The 20,975-nt window shown below is 37.9% G+C and overlaps 1 pseudogene; it reads left to right on the top strand.

Annotated features, from left to right (window-relative positions):
- Positions 1-409: 409 nt before the first annotated feature.
- On the top strand, positions 410-793 carry LOC103124834 (histone H2B type 1-A-like; annotated as a pseudogene).
- Positions 794-20,975: the final 20,182 nt, after the last annotated feature.

The raw sequence follows: 20,975 nt of genomic DNA, 5'->3' as shown, positions 1-20,975 counted from the left end.
TTTAGAACAAGGCACCAAAGTAAAAATCTCTGTGTTGATGGTGAGAGTGGATGTTCAACTTCACTGTGGGGGGGTGGGGTGGCGGTCAGAGGATAGGATGGGACACAGTCTTTTGGTGGTGAGAATGGTACACCTATTTACTTGTAGTCATATAAATATTTAATTATTATGAGAGGGGAGAAATTGATTCAATGTCCCCAACTTTTCAGTATGCATACCATAGGCTGAGTCTTTGAAATGGCAACTCTCCTAAAAGCTTAGATCAAGAGTCATGATACTTTTTAAGAGTAATGATAGATCATCCTTTGCTTGGTATGAGTGATCTAAAAGAGCTGTAATCTTGTATAGTTGTAACACCTAAGGGCTGTAACACTTTAGAGCTGTGTGACTTGAGAGCTGTGTACTAATTATGCTGGAGTTGTCTTCTAAAAGTGCTGTGGCACCTAAAAAGAACTTGAAGAAATCTGTAGTTAAAACTGAGAAGAAATAAGGGAGAAGGCACAGAAGAATCTGGAAAGAAAGCTATTCAGTCTACATCTACAAGGTGCTGAAGCAAGTGCACCCTGATACTGGTATCTCTTCAAAAGCTATGAGTATTATGAACAGTTTTATCACTGATATCTTTGAGTGGATTGCAGGGGAGGCCTCCCATCTGGCTCATTATAATAAGCAGTCTACTATTACCTCCAGGGAGATTCAGACTGCTTTGCGCCTGCTATTGCTAGGAGAGTTGGCTAAACATGCAGTGTCTGAGGGCACTAAGGCCATCACCAAGTACACCAGCTCCAAGTAAACTTACCAATATCTCACAGCTTCATAATTATATTAAGTGAATAGCAATGAGGAAAGATGTTCATTTTGAAATGAAAAATCTATAGGCAGCTGCTGGTGGACCCTCACTTCGGCATCCCAATATGCCCAGTGGCAGGCTCTGATTGTAGCCAACCTGATCTCACCTTTATTGTCAGTACCTTGATGGACTCTAATCAATCAGCTTGTGTCACACCCAGTTTGAAACTGATAAAAAGCTGGGTACTGCAGCACAAGCTGGTGCAGGTCTGGTAGGATTAGGCCTGTAACTTGTTATGGTAAAATAAACTTAATTCCCTACCTTCAAAAAAAAGAGTAATAATAGATCAAGTGTAGTGATGGTAATGAGTATCAAGAGTAATGATAGTAATGAAAGATCAAGAGTAATGATAATTTTACTTTATAAAATACAAATGAATATAAATAACATCAAAGGACAAAATATGGTGAGGTCATGCATCATACAGCAAATCCTAACAAATGTAGTTTCAAAGTCAACTCAATTGCCAAATAATTTGATTATAGAAATAACTATTTATTGCCTTCTTAAACCCTAAGACAGCAGGAACCTCCAACTTCCTCAATAAAGCCCAAATCCCCCCCCCCCCCAGTCCTGGAAACTGTAGGGTGCGACTCACATTCCAACATGGTTCTCTCAATTCATACCAACTGATACTACATCTTCTGATTCCAGCCTATTCAATGCAGTGAATACCACCTCTCCATGCTTCACTTAGGAATGTGTCCAGAGATGTCAGTCATGGAATGTCTACTTTTCAGCATCATTACTCCGGTGAGCACTTTCCTTTATCATAGGACTGAATTCCATTTCGGGTAGTCCACTTCCTTACAAAGCCTCAAAACCTATATATATATAGACTAGGTCCCATGAGATAGGGCAGATGTCCACATGTATCCATAAATTAGGGAAATATATATACCTGAAAGCAAAAGTGCACAATATGTATCAATATGGATCGACCTCTCAATGCCCATGTTCATCTGGGAAGCAATTACAGAAGCCAGACCTTCCACATTCTGTATCCCATGGTGACCCTTGGTTCATACTCTCAGTTAAAGAATAGGGAAGCTACCAGGGGGAGGGTATAGGATACAGAGCTCTTGTGGTGGGAATTAAACCCCTCTTATCCTATGGTACTGTTAGTGTTTCCATTTTATAAATAAAAAAATTTTAAAATAACCAATTAAAAATTATGTCTAAAAGAGAGCTTCCAATATTTTCCTTTAAGTACATGAGAATTTCTTGTCTAACATTCAAGTCCTTGATCCACTTGGAATTTACTGTTGTGTTTGATGAAGTATAGTGGTTCAGTTTCATTCTTCTGCATCTTTCAACCCACTTTTTCCTACACCATTTGTTGAAGAGACTCCCTTTACTCCCAGTTAATAGTTCTAGGTACCTTTGTCAAAGATTAGATGTCAATAGGTATGGGGACTTACTTCCAGGCTCTCAATTCTATTCCATTGGTAAGCATGCATATTCATGTTGCAGTACCAAGCAGTTTTGATTACAGTGGCCCTATAATACAAATTGAGAACTGGCAGAGTGATTCCTGCAGTTCTATTCTTTCTTCTCAAGATTGTTTTGGCAATTATATGTCTTGTCTGATTCCACATAAACTTTTGCATCATTTGTTCTATTATTCTAAAAAACATAGTTGGGATATTGATGGGGAGAGCATTAAATTTGTATATGGCTCTGGGTAGTTTATTCATTTTATTTTACTTTTGGGGGGGTTCCCCAGATTTATTGAAATGATTAACATATAGAATTGTATCTGTTTATTTGTATGACATAATTTTACTTACTTATATTTTATAAAATATTACCAAAGTTAATTTCTATCAACACAATTTTTTCTGTGATGATAACTTTTACTTATTATTGAAAAGAGTAAATTTATTTTTAATACAACCACCACTAGGTTCTCTGTCATCCTTTTTGGATTGGTATTCTCCTCCCCCACCCACCCCAGAGTCATTTACTTTGGTGCAATATGCCAATTCCAGTTCATGTGTTCTACATGTGTTTTCTCTTCTGATCTTGTTTTTCAACTTCTGTCTGAGACTGAGATCATCCCATATTCATTCTCCTGTTTCTCACTTATTTTACTTAACATGAATCTTTCAAGGGCCATCCAAGATGGGCTGAAAACAGTGAAGTCGCCATTTTTATTGCTGTACAGTATTCCATGGTTTATATATACCACAACTTGCTCAGCCACTCATCTGTTGTTGGACATCTGGATTGCTTCCACATTTTGGCTACTACAAATGGTGGTTAAAAGAACATATATGTACATAGATCTTTTTGGATGGGTGTGTTGGGTTCCTTAATATATATCCTCATAAGAATTGCAGGATCATAGGGTAGGTCCATTTATAGCCTTCTTAGAGTTCTCCAGACAGTTCTCCACAGAGGTTGGACAAATTTACATTCCCACCAGCAGTGCAGGAGTGTTCCTTTGACCCCACAACCTCTCCAGCATTTGCTGCTGCTACCTTTACTGATGTATGACATTCTCACAGGAGTGAAGTGGTATCTCATTGTTGTCTTTGTTTGCATTTCTCTGACAATCAAAGACTTGGAGCACTTTTTCTTCTGTTTCTCAGCATTTTTGGATCTATGATGTTGTGAATATTCTGTCCATGTCCTCTACCTATTTTTAAATGGGGTTATTTGTTTTCTTATTGTTGAGTTTGACAAGCTATTTATATATTTTGGTTATTAGCCTCTTTTCTGATATATGGCATGTAAAGAGCTCCAATTCTGTGAGGGGTCACTTGGTTTGGGTAGTGGTTTCTTTTCCTGTGCAGAAGCTTTTTAATTTGATGTAGTGCCATAGGTTTATGCTTGCTTTAGTCTTCTTTGTAATGGGATACGTTTCATTGAAGATATCTTTAAAATTTATGCAGAAAATAGCTCTCCCAATATTTTTCTCTAAGTATCTGATTGTTATTGGTCTAACATCCAAGTCCTTGATCCACTTGGTATTTACTTTTGTATTTGGTGAAATATAGTGCTTCACTTTCATTCTTCTGCATGTTTCAACCCACTTTTCCCAAGACCATTTGTTGACAGGACTCTGCTTTCCCCATTAAATAGTCTGGGCATCTTGGTCAAATATTAGATGTCCATAGATGTGGAGACTTACTTTTGGGTTTTAAATTCTATTCCACTGGTCAGTGTGTCTAGTCATGTTCCAGTACCAAGAAGTTTTGATTACAATGGCCCTATAATACAATTTATGATCTGGGAGTATGATGCCTCCAGTTCTGTTCTTTCTTCTCAAGATGGTTTTGGCAATTCTAGGTCTTTTCTGGTTCTAGATAAACATTAGTATCACTAGTTTTATTCTCCTAAAAATGCTGTTGGGATCTTGATTGGGATAGTATTAATTTGCATATGGCTCTGGGTAGTATATTCGTTTTGATGATGTTAATTCTTCCAACCCATGAATATGGAATGTCTTTCCATTTCTTTGTGTATTTTTTTATTTCCTTGAATAGTGACTTATAATTTTCAGTATACAAGTCTTTAACTCCTTAGGTTAGGTTTATTCCTAGACATTTTAATGTTTTTGTTACTATAGTAAAAATAATTGATTTCTGGATTTTATCTTCTTCTAACTTAGTGTTTGCATAGAGGAATGCCAAGGAATTTTGAATGTTAATTTTGTAGCCTGGCAAACTACTTTATTGCCTGATGATTTCCAAAAGCTTCTTGCTAGATTCCTTAGGTCTTTCTATGTATACTATCATGTAATCTGAAAATTAGGGATAGTTTGATTTTTTTCTCTTCCAATCTGTATACCTTTATTCCTTGCTCCTGCCTGATTGCTGTGGCAAGAACTTTCAATACTATGTTGAATAGTAATGTCGATAGTGGGCAGCCCTGTCTAGTTCCTGATTTGAGGGGAAATGCTTCCAGTTTTTCACCATTGAGTATATGTTGTATATGGACTCCACTATCTTGAGGAATTTTCCATCTATTCCCATTTTTGTAGTGTTTTGATCATAAAGATATGTTGTATTTTGTGAAAGGCTTTCTATGAATGTATTCATATGATCATGCAATTTTTGGTTTTGCTATTATAGATGTGATGGATCACATTGATTGATTTACATATATTAAGCCAACCTTACATCCCTGAGATAAACCCCACTTGGTCATGATGAACTATCTTTTTAAATTTGCTGCTGTATCCAGTTGGCTAGATTTTTGTTCAATATTTAATATCTGTGTTCATCAAAGATATTGGTCTGTAGTTTTCTTTTTTGATTGTGTCCCTATCTGCTTTTCATATCAGAGTGATGTTGGCTTCATACAAGCTGGAAGGGAGTATTCCTGTGTCTTCAATCTTCTGGAAGAGTTTTAAAAGTATAGGTATTAGTTCTTCTTTGAAGGTTTTATAGAATTCATTTGTAAAATCATCTAGTCCAGGACTTTTATTCTTGGGAAGGTTTTTCATAACTGCTTCAATTTCATTAGCTGGTATTGGCCGGTTCATATTATTTAGTTCTTCTTTATTTCACTTTGGAAGTTTGTTGGTATTTAGGAAATCATCCATTAGCTTAGTGGCATATAGTTATTCATAGAAGCCTTCCATGATATTTTGAATTTCTGATATGTCTGTTGCGATATCTCCTTTTTCCTTATGATCCAATTTATTTTTATTTTCTCACTTTTTTTCTTGGGTGTTGGCTTTTGTTTCTTTTTTAATTTGTTATTTATTTAAGAAAGGATAAATTTAAAAAAATTAAAAAAGAAAGGATAAATTAACAAAACCATAGGGTAGGAGGGGTACAACTCCACACAATTCCCACCACCCAATATCCATATCCCTTCCCCTCCCCTGATAGCTTTCCTCTATCCCTCTGGGAGCATGGACCCAGGGTCGTTGTGGGTTGCAGAAGGTGGAAGGTCTGAATTCTGTAATTGCTTCCCCGCTGAACATGGATGTTGACTGGTCAGTACATACTCCCAGTCTGCTTCTCTCTTTCCATAGTAGGGTGGGTCTCTGGGGAAGTAGAGATCCAGGGCACATTGGTGGGTTCTTCAGTCCAGGGAAGCCTGGCCAGCATCCTGATGGCATCTGGAACCTGGTTGCTGAAAAGAGAGTTAACTTACAAAGCCAAACAAATTGTTGAGCACTCATGGACCCAAAGATTGGAAAGTGGAGAGGAAGTGTTGGGGGGTACTCACTGAAAACTCTAGTGTACTTCTGCTTTCAGGTATATATTTTGCACTAGTTTATGGATAAGTGTAAACATATGCTCTCTCTCTCACAGTACCTGGTGTATATCTAGGTTTTGGGACTTTGTTAGAAAGTGAGCCACCTGGGATGGAATTAGAGAATACTATGAAAGGAAAGGTATCACCTGAGTAATGAAGTTTCTTCTTCTAGCGTTTGCCCTTCTTCTGTAGCCAGTAAACAGTGTCAGGTTGAGCTGAAGGGTTTTCATTCCACACGTGAAGTTTGTGGACACAGTCTGAGCTGAAGCATGTTGAGGTGGCACTCGTTGTGTTGGTTAGGTTGTGATTGGCGGATGCAATATTATTTGATATGGATTGGGAGAGGCATGTGGGAAAGTGGGCCCTATCCTAAGGTTCCAGGACTGGGGAAAATATAGGCTCTATAGTGGAGATGTGAGGTTCCTGCTGTCTTAGGGTTCAAAAAGACAATGGGTAATTAATGTTATCATCAAATTATTTGGTAATTGGGTTAACTTTGAAAAGTTCTTTTGTTAGAGTTTGCTGTATAGTAAGTACCCAGTATCTTGTATGTAGCTGTGCCATTGGTTGCTTCTGATCGAATTGGTCTAGGCTTTTGAGAGAGTCTGCATATCAAACACACAGCCTATATATTAAAAAGACTCAGTCTGTGTTTTAAAAACTTTGAGACATGCAATTAATTTCCCCCCTCATATTAATTAACTAATGATTTATATGACTACACTTTACTAGGGGTGTACATAAACACTATTCCCATCACCAAAAGACTATGTCCCATCCCAACCACCCACCCCCACCCACCACTGGCCCAGGAAGCTGCATGTCTACCCCTCACCACAGGGTATTTACTTTGGTGCCCTACTTACAATTTAGTCAGATCCTGCTTTTAGTTTCCCTTTCAGATCTTCTTTATCAACTTCTGTTGATGAGTGGGATCATCCCATACTCATCTTTATCTTTCTGACTTATCTCACTTAACATAATTCCTTCTATCTCTATCCAAGATGGGTCAGAAAAGGTGGGTTCATTGTTCTTGATAGCTGTATAGTATTCCATTGTGTATATATACCACTGCTTTCTCAGCCACTCATCTGTTGTTGGGCACCTGGGTTGCTTCCAGGTTTTAGCTATTATGAATTGTGCTGCTATGAACATAGGAGTACACACCTCTTTTTGGTTGGGTGTTATGGAGTTTTGGGGGTATAAGCCCAGGAGAGGAATTACTGGATCATATGGAAGGTCCATGTCTAGCCTTCTGAGAGTTTTCCCGACTGCTCTCCACAGAGGCTGGACCAATTTACATACCCAGCAGCAATGAAAAAGGGTTCCTCTGTCCTCACAACCTCTCCAGCATTTGTTTTTGCTGTCCTTTTTGATGTATGCCATTCTTACATGAGTGAGGTGCTATCTCAGTGTTGTCTTTATTTACATTTCTCTGACAATCAGTGACCTAGAGCAGTTTTTCATATGTTTGTTAGCCTTTTGGATCTCCTCTGAGGTGAATGTTTTGTTCATATCTTCTGCCAATTTGTGAATGGGGTCATTTTCTTTTTTGGTGCTAAGTTTGCTGAGCTCTTTATATATTTTGGTGATTAGTTTCTTGTCTGATGTATGGCATGTGAAGATCATCTCCCATTCTGTGAGGGGTCTCTTTGTTTGTTTAATAGTTTCTTTGGATGTGCAGAAGCTTTTCAATTTGATTTAGTCCCATTGGTTTGCTTCTGTTTTAGTCTTCCTTGTAGTTGGGTTTGATTCATCAAAGATGTCCTTGAGGTGTAGGTGGGAAAGTGTTTTACCAATGTTTTCCTCTAAGTATTTGATTGTTTCTGGTCTGACATCCAGGTCTATGATCCTTTTGGAGTTTATTTTTTGTTTCTGGTGAGATAAAGTGGTTTAATTTCATTCTGCTGCATCTTACAACCCAGTTTTCCCAGCACCATTTATTGAAGAGAGCCTCCTTCTTCCATTTAATGCTTTGGACCCCCTTATCAAAGATTAGATGACCATAATTGGGGATTTATTTTTGGGCTTTCAATTCTGTTCCACTGGTCTCCGTGCCTATTTTTGTTCCAGTACCATGCTGTTTTGATGATGATGGCTTTATAGTATAGTCTGAGATCTGGGAGTGTGATGCCTCCATTTCTGTTTCTTTTCCTCAAGATAGTTTTGGCAAGTCTAGGTGTTTTCAGGTTCCAGATAAATGATTGTAGTGTTTGTTCTATTCTCTTAAAGAAGCTTGGTGGAACTTTGATGGGTATTGCATTAAATTTGTATATGGCTCTGGGGACAATATTCATTTTGACGATATTTATACTTCCAATCCATGAGCATGGGATATCTTTCCATTTCTTGGTATCAGTTTCTATTTCCTTTAGTAGCGACTCATAGTTTTCAGTATACAAGTCTTTCACTTCTTTGGTCAACTTTATTCCTAGGTATTTTATTGATTTTGCTGAGACAGTAAATGGGAGTCTTCTTCTTCAGATTTAGTGTTTTCAAAAAGAAATGTCACTGATTTTTGTACATTGATTTTGTAGCCTAATACCTTGCTATATTGCCTAATAACTTCCAGTAGTTTTCTGCTGGATTCTTTAGGTTTTTATATGTATACTATCATATCATCTGCAAATAGTGAGAGCTTGACTTCTTCCCTTACAATCTTTATTCCTTTGATTTCTTTCTCTTGCCTGATTTCTATGGCAAGAATTTCCAATACTATGTTGAAGAATAATGGTGACAGTGGACAGCCCTGTCTAGTCCCTGATCTGAGGAGGAATGCTTTCAGCTTCTCTCCATTGAGTATCATGTTGGCTGTAGGTTTGCTATATATAGATTCCACTATCTGGAGGAATTTCCCATCTATTCCTATTTTTCTAGAGTTTTGAGTATGAATGGGTGTTGAATTTTGTCAAAGGCTTTCTCTGCATCTATTGAGATAGTCATGTGGTTTTTGGCTTTGCTTTTATTGATGTGGTGATGGTTTTCTCACTTTGTTTTTTTAGTCTGAGTAAAAGTTTGTCAATTTTTTTCACTCTTTCGAAGTCTCAACATTTACTTTCGTTGATCTTTTGTATGGTTTTCTTATTTTCAGTGTTATTTCTGCCCTAACTTTAGTAATTTCTATCCTTCTGGTTGCTTTAGGGTTCCTTTGTTCTTCTTAGTCTAGGTCTTTAAGGTGTGCAATCAGGTTGTTTATTTGTGCATTTTCTTGTTTCCTAATGTGTACTTGTATGGCTATGAATTTCCCTCTCATGACTACCTAGCTGTTTACCAAATATTTCGATAGAGTTCATTTTCATTGAACTCTTGAAACATTTTGATTTCTTCCTTTATTTCCACTTTGACCCAGTAATTGTTAAGTAGTGTACTGTTGAGCTTCCACATTTTGGGACTCTTACTAATCTTTTGTTGATTGTTAAGTGTTAGGTTAATTGCACTCTAGTCTGAGAAAATGCTTGGGATGATTTAAATGCTCTTGAATTTGCTTGTGCTGTCTTTATGGAATAACATATGGTCTATTCTTTAGAACAAGCCACGTGGACTTGAGTAGAATATGTATTCCAGTTTCTTGGGATTAATGACTCTGAAAATCTTCAATATTTCTAGTTTATCTATCTCCTCATTTAGCTCCCTCATTTCTTTTTTTTTCCTGCTTGGGTGATCTGTCCACTTGAGAGATTGGGGTGTTGATGTCCTCTAATATTACTCTGTTGCTGTTAATATATTGCTGTAGCTCTTTCAGTAGATATTTGATGTATTTAGATGGCTTCTCATTGGGTATATAGATGTTAATAATTGATAAGTCCTCTTTTTTGACAGAACTTCTGAGCATTACCATCCCTATATTTTTATTTTATTTATTCTAAAGTCTATCATATTAAATATGAGAATAGCTATTCCTGCCCTTTATTTAAGGTCATTGGCTCGTATGATAGTTTTCCATCCTTTCACTCACTTTGAATCTGTGTTTGTCTTGTTGAGTTAGGTGAGTTTCCTGTAGACAGCATATTGTTGGGTTGTTTTTCTGATCAATCTTCCTATTCTGTGCCTTTTAGTAGATGAATTCAAGCCATTGACATTTATTGATATCAAAGATTGAAGATATTTTAATGCCATCACTATAGATATTTAAAGTGTGCTGACAGATGATATATTTATGTTCATCTTACTGTTTATAGGAGACCTTTCAGAACTTCTTTCAGGGCAGACTTCTTTCAACTGTTGCTTGTCTGAGAAGGTTTTTATGCCTCCATCTAGTCTGAATGACAGTCTAGCAGGATATGGTAGTCTTGTTTGAAAGCCCTTCTCATTGAGCACACGATAGCTTCCTTGTCATTCTCTTCTGGCCTGTAGTGATTGTGTGGAGAAGTCTGCTGCTAATCTTATGGGTTTTCCTTTGTAGGTGACTCTTTGTTTTTCTCTTGCAGCCTTCAGGATCCTTTATCCTTTATCCTTATTCCTTTCCATTCTAAGTATGATGTGTCTTGGTGTCTTTAAGTCTGGGTTAATTCTGTTTGGGACCCTCTGGGCTTCTTGAACCTTTATGTCTTTGATGTTGTCTAGAGAAGTTCTCAGCTATTATGGTCTGAAGAGTGCTTTCTTCCTCTCCCTCTATTTCATCCTCTGGTAAGCCAATAATGCGTATATTGTTTCATCTGACGTCATCCCACAAGTCTCTGTTGTTTTCAGTATCTCTTAAATCTCTTTCTGAGATCTCTTACTTCTTTTTTATTTGTCTCTAATTCATTGTCCATCTTGCTGATTCTGTCTTCAGCCTCATTTATTATATTCTTTTAAAAAAATTTTTTAAAACAGAGAGAAATGGAGAGAGGAGGGAAGACAGAGGGGGGAGAGAAAGACAGACACCTACAGACCTGCTTTACCTCCTGTGAAGTGAACCCCCTGCAGGTGGGGAGCCGGGTGCTTGAACTGGGATCCTCATGCCAGTACTTGCACTTTGCACCATCTGCGCTTAACCTGCTGTGCTACCGCCTGACTCCCCATTTATTATATTCTTTCCCCCTCTACTGTTTTCTGAAGTTCATCTATTTTGTTACCCTGTTCTGATGCTGTTTTAGCTTGTTCAGCTAGTTGTTTTCCTGGCTTAGCTATTTCGAATTTTCAGCTCTGTAGTAACCTTGAGATAATTAGTGTTTTCTTCCAGAGTCTCATTTGTTGTATCTGTATTTCTGGTGACAATTATTTTAATCTCTTTACTCACTCCGTGATTATTTCCTTAACTAGTGCTTGGATGGTGACTTCATTATTTTGTGCTTCAGCCTTTGGTGGTCTTTTAGCTGGACTCTTGTCCTGGTTTATTTCTCCATTATTTCTTCTTGTTGGTTTAACTATTCTATATACTATGTTATGTTGTTCCTCTCTCAGTATTTTTCAAATTACTGATCACTCTTGCCCAGATTGACTAGTGTCTATGCAATCTATTTAACTGGTTTACAGTTGTGGAAATTGACAATTGTTTTAATATTATTTTAATGCTTGAAATGGAGCACAGTGGCTTTAAAAGCGTCTTTTTTTCTTTTTTTCCCTGTAGGCTATGGGAACCTGAGAACTTTTAAACAATAAGTGAGCTTCTTAGCTTAATTGCTCACTCCTGATCAAGATATAAATTAGGGTGGAAGAGATATAATACAGTGGTTATGCAAAGAGACTCTCATACAAAAAGGATCCAAAGCTCAGGGATCAATTCAGCTTCTCTACCAAGCTGAGCAGCACTTCTGGGCCCTGTGAGCTTCTCTTTTTTTCCTTTTTTTAAATATTTGATTTATTTTATTTTTGAGAGAAATGAAGAGAGTGAGTGAGAGAGAGAGAGAGAGATACAGAGAGAAACACCAGAGCACTGCTCAGCTCTGGCTTATAGCGGTGTGAGGGATTGAACCTGGGATTTAGGAGCTTCAGACTTGAGAGTCTGTTTGCATAACAATTATGCTATCTCCCCTGCCTGGCCCTGAGTGAGTTTCTGTACAAGTCGTGTTTATAGTCTGTAGGTTCTTAGGCAACTATTCACTATGTTCTCATCAGAAGAACAACATGGAAAGGTTCCAAAAGCACAGACTCCACTATCTTGAGGAATTTTCCATATATTCCCATTTTTGTAGTGTTTTGATCATAAAAGGATGTTGGATTTTGTCAAAGGCTTTTTCTGCATCTATTGATATGACCATGTGTGTTTTTTGTCTTGCACTTATTGATGTGGTGGATCACATTGATTGATTTATGTATATTAAACCAACCTTGTGTCACTGGGATAAACTCCATTTGGTAATGATGAACAATGCTTTTAATATACTGCTGTATCTGGTTGGCTAGAATTTTGTTCAATATTTTAGCATCTATGTTTGTCACATATATTATTTTGTTGTTTTCTTTTTTGGTTGTGTCCATATCTGCTTTTGGTATCAGAGTGATTTTTGCCTTCAAAGAAGCTGGAAGGGAGTATTCCTGTGTCTTCAATCTTCTGGAAGATTTTTAAAAGTAGAAGCATTAACTTTTCCTTCAATAATCTGTAGATTTAATTCAATTTTATATATAAATAATGTCTCAACTTTATTAAAAAATAAGTGCCATAAGATAGCACACTTTCATGGGATAAATTTCACGAATATCACCAAGTATTTTTTTCACCATGATTTAGAGCCTCCATATAAGATATTCAGAAATAATTATCCAAACACTCAAGTATGGAAATTTGGGTTCTAGTGTGGTGTACAAGATGATACCATGATGCCAACTGGACTCACCTGGGCAGACAACTCCACCAATGTGTCTTGGAGCCCTGCTTCCCCAGAGCCTTGCCCCATTAGGGAATGAGAGAGACAGGCTTGGAGTATGGATTGACCTGCCAATGCCCATGTTCACCGGGAAGCAATTACAGTGGCCAGACCTTCCACCTTCTGCACCCCATAATGATCCTGAGTTCATACTCCCAGAGGGTTTAAGAATAGGAAATATATCAGGGGAGGGGATGGGATATGAAGTTCTGGTGGTGGGAATTGTGTAATATTGCACCCCTCTTATCATATGGTCTTATCAGTGTTTCCATTTTATAAATCAAAATAAAAAAAAATGAAAAGCCAAAGAATGCTATATAAGTTAACCTGTTTAAAGTTTTAAATATAACTATGCAAGGATCTTGGTTCAAGCCTTCAGGTCCCCACCTGCAGAAGGCCACTACACAACCACTAAAAATAGGTCTGCAGGTTTCTATGTTTCTCACTCTCTATCTTCCCCTCCCCTCTCAATTTCTTTCTTCTATATCCACCAAAAATGGAAAAAAAATAGCTGCCAGGAGCAGTGGATACTGCAGGCACTGAGCCCCAGTGATAACAATGGGGGCAAAAAAAAAAAAAAACTTTAAATAGAGTGCTGATAATGTAAAGTTCCTGAGAATCAGTAGGTAAAAGTCTTTACTACCTGCATAAAAGAATGTACATGGATGGGGAGTCGGGTGCTAATACAACGGAGTAGGCACACATGGTGCAAATTGCAAGGACAGGTGTAAGGATCCCGGTTCGAACCCCTGGCTCCCCACCTGCAGGGGGGTCGCATCACAAGTGGTGAAGCAGATGTGCAGGTGTCTATCTTTCTCTCCCCCTCTGTCTTCCAATCCTCTCTCCAACTCTCTCTGTCCTCTCCAGCAATGATGAGATCAATAACAACACCAATAATAACTAAAACAACAAGAGTAACAAAGGGGAAATAAATAAATAAATATAAAATAGTCTTTAAAAGCCTCCTGGAGCAGTGGATTTGTGGTGCAGTCACTGAGCCCAAGCAATAACCCGGGAGGAAAAAAAAGTAAGTAATAAAAGAGACCAAGTAGTGGCACACCTGATTAAAGAAAAAGAAGAATGTACAGGGATATTGAAAATTCAGATACCCAAAAACATCAAAATGTGTGTGTGTGTGTGTGTGCACGTGCACTTGTGCGTGCTCACCCACGTGCGCGCACACACACACAATAGGAAATAACATAGTGGTTTATATAAAGTATTTAATGCATGAGGCTATGAGGTTTCAGATTCAATTTCAGCACCATATGGTAGAGTTATCTGATAAGAAAGAAAAAGAAGGAATAAAAGAAGGAAGTAAAAAGTGGAAATTCCAAGCTAACAGAAAACAGTAAGCAGTATCATGATAATGTTTTCAGATATATCAAATAATATTTTAAATTAAAATGTATTAAATTACTCAGTAAACATTAAACACCTTAATTAAACCAAAATGGAAAAAATATAATAATATTTTGCCACAAATTATAAAATAAATAATAAACACATCATATATGTGTCAAGCCCAGGATTTGATCTCTGAGACCATATTAGGACATCAAAAATTTTTAAATGTAGTTGGAAATATATCAATGAATGGTGGAACACTGTTTTTTTTTTTTTTTTTTTTTTTGGACATTGTTAGGAAGTGAACCTCCTAGAACAGAATTAGAGAATACCATGAAAGGAAAGGTCTTACCCGAGTGATGAGTGTGAAGGGTTGGCATTTCTTGCCTGACATCCCTGTACTTAGTCTGAGGTGAAACATGCTGAGATGGTACTCGTTGCATTGATTAGGTTGGAATCGGCGAATGCAATATCATTTGGTATGACTTGAGAGAAACATGCAGGGAAGTGAGCCCCACCCTAGAGGTTCCAGGATTGGGAGAAACATAGGCTCTATAGAGAAAGCAGAAGATTCCTGTTGTTTTAGGATTTAAGAAGACAATAGTTATTGCATTAATCACATTGTTTGGCAATGAGGTTAACTTTGAAAAATCCCTCTGTTAGGATTTGTTGTATCGTACACACCATCACTATATTTTATGTCCTTTGACATTGATTGCATATAAGCTATGCCACCGGTTGCTTTTGTTCTGTCTGGGGAACAATCTTACTGTGTCTCTTACTTTCTCCATTTTCTCTCACAAGAAAATATATAGCTATCTACAAAATGGAGATCCCCCTCAAACTCTTCATCTGCACTATCCCAGCCTTTAGGTTTGTGATTAGTCAAGAATTTGTTTAGCTTTATATGTTAATGTTGGTATGCTTCTAAATTCTGCTTATAAGACCTTCTGTTTGATCATCACTTTAGGTTCACTTGTATTGCTTAACACTGTGGTATATTTACATAATCATTGTTTTCATTGGTTTAATTCCCATTGGTTCACATGCTTTTTCCTTCTCCCCACCCTCTATCCTATGTACTTCCTCTTCCTGACACTCCTGCCTCAGGAGATATAAAGGACAGTATTTTCTAATGAATAGTGATTAGATTGTTGAACTGCATCCCCGCTTGTCAATAAATATTGAACTGCATTCCCAGCTCAGCCATGAGTCCCTGGTAGTCTCCCACCCACAAAGCTAGCCCGGCATGTTAACTCTCTTTTCAGCCACCAGGTTCCAGTAGCTACAGGGATGCAGAGGTCACATAGGCTCCTAAACTGAATATGGGCCCCAGATCACATTAAATCAGTGGGGTTTACAGTCAATAATATCTATACACCTTTCCCATATTTGGGAGCTACTCTTTTTCCCTGATCCAGCTTTCTTCTCCTTTTCCCTACAATGACCTTGGGTCCATACTCCCAGAGGGTTGAAGAATAGGAAAGCTATCGGAGGAGGGGATGGGATATGGAGGTCTGATGGTGGGAATTGTGTGGAGTTGTACCACTCTTATCCTATGGTTTTGTCAGTGTTTCCTTTTTATAATATATATATATATATATATATATATATATATATATATATATATATAATTGAATTTAATTTTTGGCATTGGATTAAATAATACTACATTTTTCTTAATCTTTGTGGATTTTTTTTCTATCTTAATATATTGTGTCATGGTGCTTTAAGTTTGAATAAATTCTGTTTGGAATTCTTTTTATTTATTTTATCTTTATGTCTTTCCTGCTGTTTAGAGTAGGTAAGTTTTATCTTTTGTAAGTTTTCTCTCCCTCCCTCTCTTTCTCCTCTGGCAAGCCAATAAGCCAGTACTTCATATATTACTTCTTTTGAGGTCATCCCATACATCCATGTTGCTGTTTTCAGTGTCTTAAACTCTTTTTTTAGTTCCCCTTTTTCTTTCTTAGTTTTCATTCTTCACCTTATCCTCTATTTCTTTCTTCATTTCCCTCCAGGGTTATTGCTGGAGCTCAGGGACAGCACTAAGAACCCACTAATCCCATTGGCTTTTTTTTTTCATTTTTATTGGAGAGAACAGAGAGAAATTGAGAGAGGGGAGAAGATATAGAGGGAGAGAGAAAGATAGGTGCATATGCTTATTAAGCAACCTCCCATGCAGGTGGGGATCCAGAGGCTTACACCAGGATCCTTGTGCAGTTCCTTGTGTTTCCTACTATATGCACTTAAACTGATGTACCAAAGGCTGGCCAATTTGTTTAATTTTCTTTAATTCTTCCTTAATCTGGCTAATTCTGTTTTCGGTTTCATTTATTCTGTTCTTGTTTCCCTCAGTTTCACTATTTAATTAAGCTATTTGTTACATGTTCCACCATTTGCGCTCTTAATTTGCTATTTCATCTTTCAGCTCTCTAAATCAGGGTATTTTTTATTTTCTTTCATGACATATTTGTTGTTTCCCCACATCTGATATTTCCATCAACATATTTTCTTTTTTTTTCATTTTTTAAATTTTTATATATATAATGAAAATATTGACAATGCCATAGGATAAGAGGGGTATATTTCCACAAAATACCCACCACTAGAACTCTGCATTCCATCCTTACCCTTGAAAACTTTTCTATTCTTTATTTCTCTGGGATTATGGACCCAGGATCAGGATGGGTTGCAGGAGGTGGAAGGTCTGGCTTCTGTAATTGCTTTTCCACTGAAAATGAGCATTGACAGGTCAATCCATACTCCCAGCCAATCTCTTTCTTACCCTAGTGGGACAGGGTCTGGGGAGGTGGGGCTCCATAACACACTGGTGGGGTCGTCTGCTCAAGGAAGTCAGGCTGACATCATGGTAGCATCTGGAACCTAGTGGCTGAAAGAGGAGTTAACAAATAAAGCAGAACAGATTATTGATTAATCATGAACCTAATGTCAAGAATATTGCATATGAAGATTTGGGGTCTCAGTTTTGGAAAAAGAACTGGTAGGTATATTTTTAAGTATATTATAAGGGGCCCATGGCTTTACTAGTGTTTTCCTGAGTCTGACATCTAATATGGACCCAAGATATTGTATGGGGAGATGGTGTCATAGTTGGAAAAAGGACTAGAATGATGGATCACAGAAGAGAGTAGCTCACAAAATATGGGGAAGTCTATAAATATTGTTAACTATAAAATCCACTGGTTTGATCTGGAGCCCATATTCGGCATAGGAGTCTTTGCATTCCTGTCTGGGCTTGAATTCTGTGGTAATGGCTAGGAACATTTCAGGATGCACTAATTTCAGGACCTATCTTCTTCAGGTGGTAAGCAGAGTATGTTGACCAACCTCCCTTCAGAGAATGAAATAGTTCCTAACATTGTTATCCACAATGAAGGCAAGATTTCCTAACTTCTTTGACTATCACATCAATTAATGTTTGCCAGTTTCTTTATTCTTTATTTTTAATTTTTAGTTATAAAAAGGAAACATTGACAAAAACCATAGGATAAGAGAGGTACAACTCCACATAGTGCCCACCACCAGAATGTTGTATCCCATCCCCTCCCCTGATAGCTTTCCTATTTTTAAACCATCTGGGAGTATGGACCCAGGGTCATTATAGGGTGCAGAAGGTGGAAAGTTTGGCTTCTGTAAGTGCTTCCCCATTGATCATGGGCATTAGCAGGTTGATCCATACTCCCAGCCTGTGTCTCTCTTTCCCTAGAGAGGTAGGGCTCTGTGGAAGTGGGGTTTCAGGACACATTGGCGGAGTTGTCTGCCCATGGAGGTCCATTAGGCATCATGGTAGCATCTGGAACGTGGTGGCTGAAAGACTTAAAATATAAAGTCAAATAAACTATTGACTACTTATGAACCTAAAGGCTGGAATAGTGCAGATGAAGATTTGGGGTCTCTGTTTTGAAGAAAACGAATAGGCCTATTTTACTCATATTCCAAATGGCTCATGACTATAATAGTTTTTTTCCTGAGCTGACCTCTGATATGCAATTGGACCCAACTTATTGTCTGAGAAGATGATGCCGTGGCTATAAATGGGCTAGAAAGCTGGATCAGGGAAGAGGGTAGCTCCCAAATATGGGAAAGGTGTGTAAAGGGAATTTTGTTGACTGTAAACTTCATCTATTTGATCTTGGTCCCATATTTAGCATAGGAGTCTATGTAACATCTGCATCCCTGTTGATCTGAGCTTACATTCTGTGGTCATGAGCAGGAACATTCCAAACTTCCCCAATTTCAGGACCCATAATCCTCAGGTGGAACATAGAGTATGTTATACAGCCTCCCTTCAGAGAATGGAACCTTCTTTTCCATTGTTGATCCACACTGAAGGAAATGCCCTATATGGGGGGCACAAAGGGATCTATTGTGCTGTTCCTGATGGAGATGACCAGTGACAATGGATGGTATGCATCTAGGTTTAAGTAGAAACTTTCACTAGGAAGTTTATGGTGTCTTTTTAGGTCTTTCTACTTGTTTGCTTCATTTATTGACTCACTCCATTTGATTGTGCACTTTTGCTTTCAGGTATATATATTTGCCCTAATATATGGATGCATGTGTACATATACCCTATCTCATTGGGACTTGGTCTATACCTAGGTCTGAGGGCTTTGTTAGGAAGTAAACCAGATAAAATGGAATTAGAGAATCTTATGAGATAAGAAAGGTCTCACTCAAATAATGAGACTGAAGGATTGACATTCCACACCTGACGTATCTGGACATAGTCCAAAGTGAAGCATGCCGAGGTGGTCCATGTTGCATTGATTAGGCTGGAATCAGCAGATGCAATATTATTTGGTATGAATTTATAGAAGCATGCAGGCAGATGTGTTTCCCACCTCTCCTCTCCTCTCCCAGATCAACTAAGGATACCAAAGGAAACCTCTTGGGACCGAAACAAGACAGGACTGGAAAGACTTCAGGAACACACCAAATCATTGGTGAGTGCAAACATGTATGGCTGGTAGACAGAGAGGAGTCTAGGGAAAAAATAAGTGGCTGGTAACAGCCTGGCAATTTATCAGTTGAGAAACCAACTCCAGCCTGTTCCACCAACAAAGGGACAGCTGAAGGGAGGAGAGGACTCCTCTGAGACTCACCAAGTGCAACTCTGAGTCTCCACTGCTACTGCTATTAGAATCTGTAGCAGTGGCAGGGAGGTCCTGTGCTGACACCAGGGGACAGAGAACTAACTATGAAACACAGGAAAAGACCTATACCTTGGTGGCATAGTGATGGGGCTGTGAAAGTCTATTTGCATAACCACTGGATTATCTCTGCCACACCCTGATTTATCTCTTGGTCATGAGTCAGTGATTTAGCTAAGGAGCCTACTTATAGTTTAAAAGCCTTCAGGTTCCTATAGCATACAGGGAAGAAAAAGCAGAAAAGAGGCTTTTAAGCCACTGAACTCCAAATGATGGATTAACATACTATTAAAACAACTGTTAACTTCCACAACTGTAAACTTTTTAATTACCTTACTCAGACACAAGGGAATCCAGGCAATAGTGATCAGAAATTTGAAAATTACTGAGAAAGGGACCTCATAACATAATATATAAAATGGTCAAAACAAAAGAAGAAATATTGGAGGAATGAACCGGGACAAGAGTTGAGCTAAAATCCCCCCAAACGTTGAAGCACAATATAATGAGGTAAACACCCAAACACTAGTTAAGGAAATAATCACAGGAGTGAGTAAAGAGTTTGAAAGAATTGTCATCAGAAACACAGAAGCAACCTATGAGACTACAGAAGAAAACAGTAATTTTCTCAAGGTTATTATAGAGCTGAAAGCTGAAATAGCTGAGTAAAGAACACAACTAGCTGAACAAACTAAAACAGTATCAGAACAAGGTAACAAAATAGATTAACTCCAGAAAACAGTAGAGGGGAAAAGAGAATAGAATCAATGAGGCTAAAGACAGAATTAGCAAGATCGAGGACGAATTAGAGACAACTAAGAATAAGTAAGAGATCTAAAAAAGAGATTAAGAGATGCTGAAAACAACAACAGAGACCTATGGGATAACTTAAAAAGAATCATTATATGCATTATTGGCTTACCAGAGGAAGAAAGAGAGGGAGGGGAAGAAAGCATTCTTTAGGACATAATAGCTGAGAACTTCTCTAGTCTAGACAACATCAAAGACATAAAGGTTCAAGAAGCCCAGAGGGTCCCAAACAGAATTAACCCAGATTTAAAGACACCAAGACACATCATATTTAGAATGGAAAGGAGTAAGGATAAAGGATAAAGGATTCTGAAGGCTGCAAGAGAAAAACAAAGAGTCACCTACAGAAGAAAACCCATAAGATTAGCAGCAGACTTCTCCACACAAAAACTGCAGGCCAGAAGAGAGTTGCAAGATATCTATCAAGTACTCAATGAGAAGGGCTTTCCAACAAGACTACTGTATCCTCCTAGACTGTCATTCAGACTAGATGGAGGCATAAAAACCTTCTCAGACAAGCAACAGTTGAAAGAATCAGCTATCACCAAGCCTTCCCTAAAAGAAGTTCTGAAAGGTCTCCTATAAACAGTCAAACCACCATGAATAGGCCATCAATCAGAACACTCTAAAAATCTACAATAATGACGTTAAAATAACTTCAAATTTTAGTATCCATAAATGTCAATGGCCTGAATTCACCTATTAAAAGGCACAGAGTGGGAAGATGGATCAGAAAACACAATCAAATAATATGCTGTCTACAGGAAACCCACCTAACTCAACAAGACA

This window comes from Erinaceus europaeus, chromosome X, assembly GCF_950295315.1.
Source record: "Erinaceus europaeus chromosome X, mEriEur2.1, whole genome shotgun sequence".
NCBI classification, from domain to species: domain Eukaryota; kingdom Metazoa; phylum Chordata; class Mammalia; order Eulipotyphla; family Erinaceidae; genus Erinaceus; species Erinaceus europaeus.
Note: the sequence above shows the minus strand (reverse complement) of the source record. Positions and strands in the feature narration are given on the sequence as shown.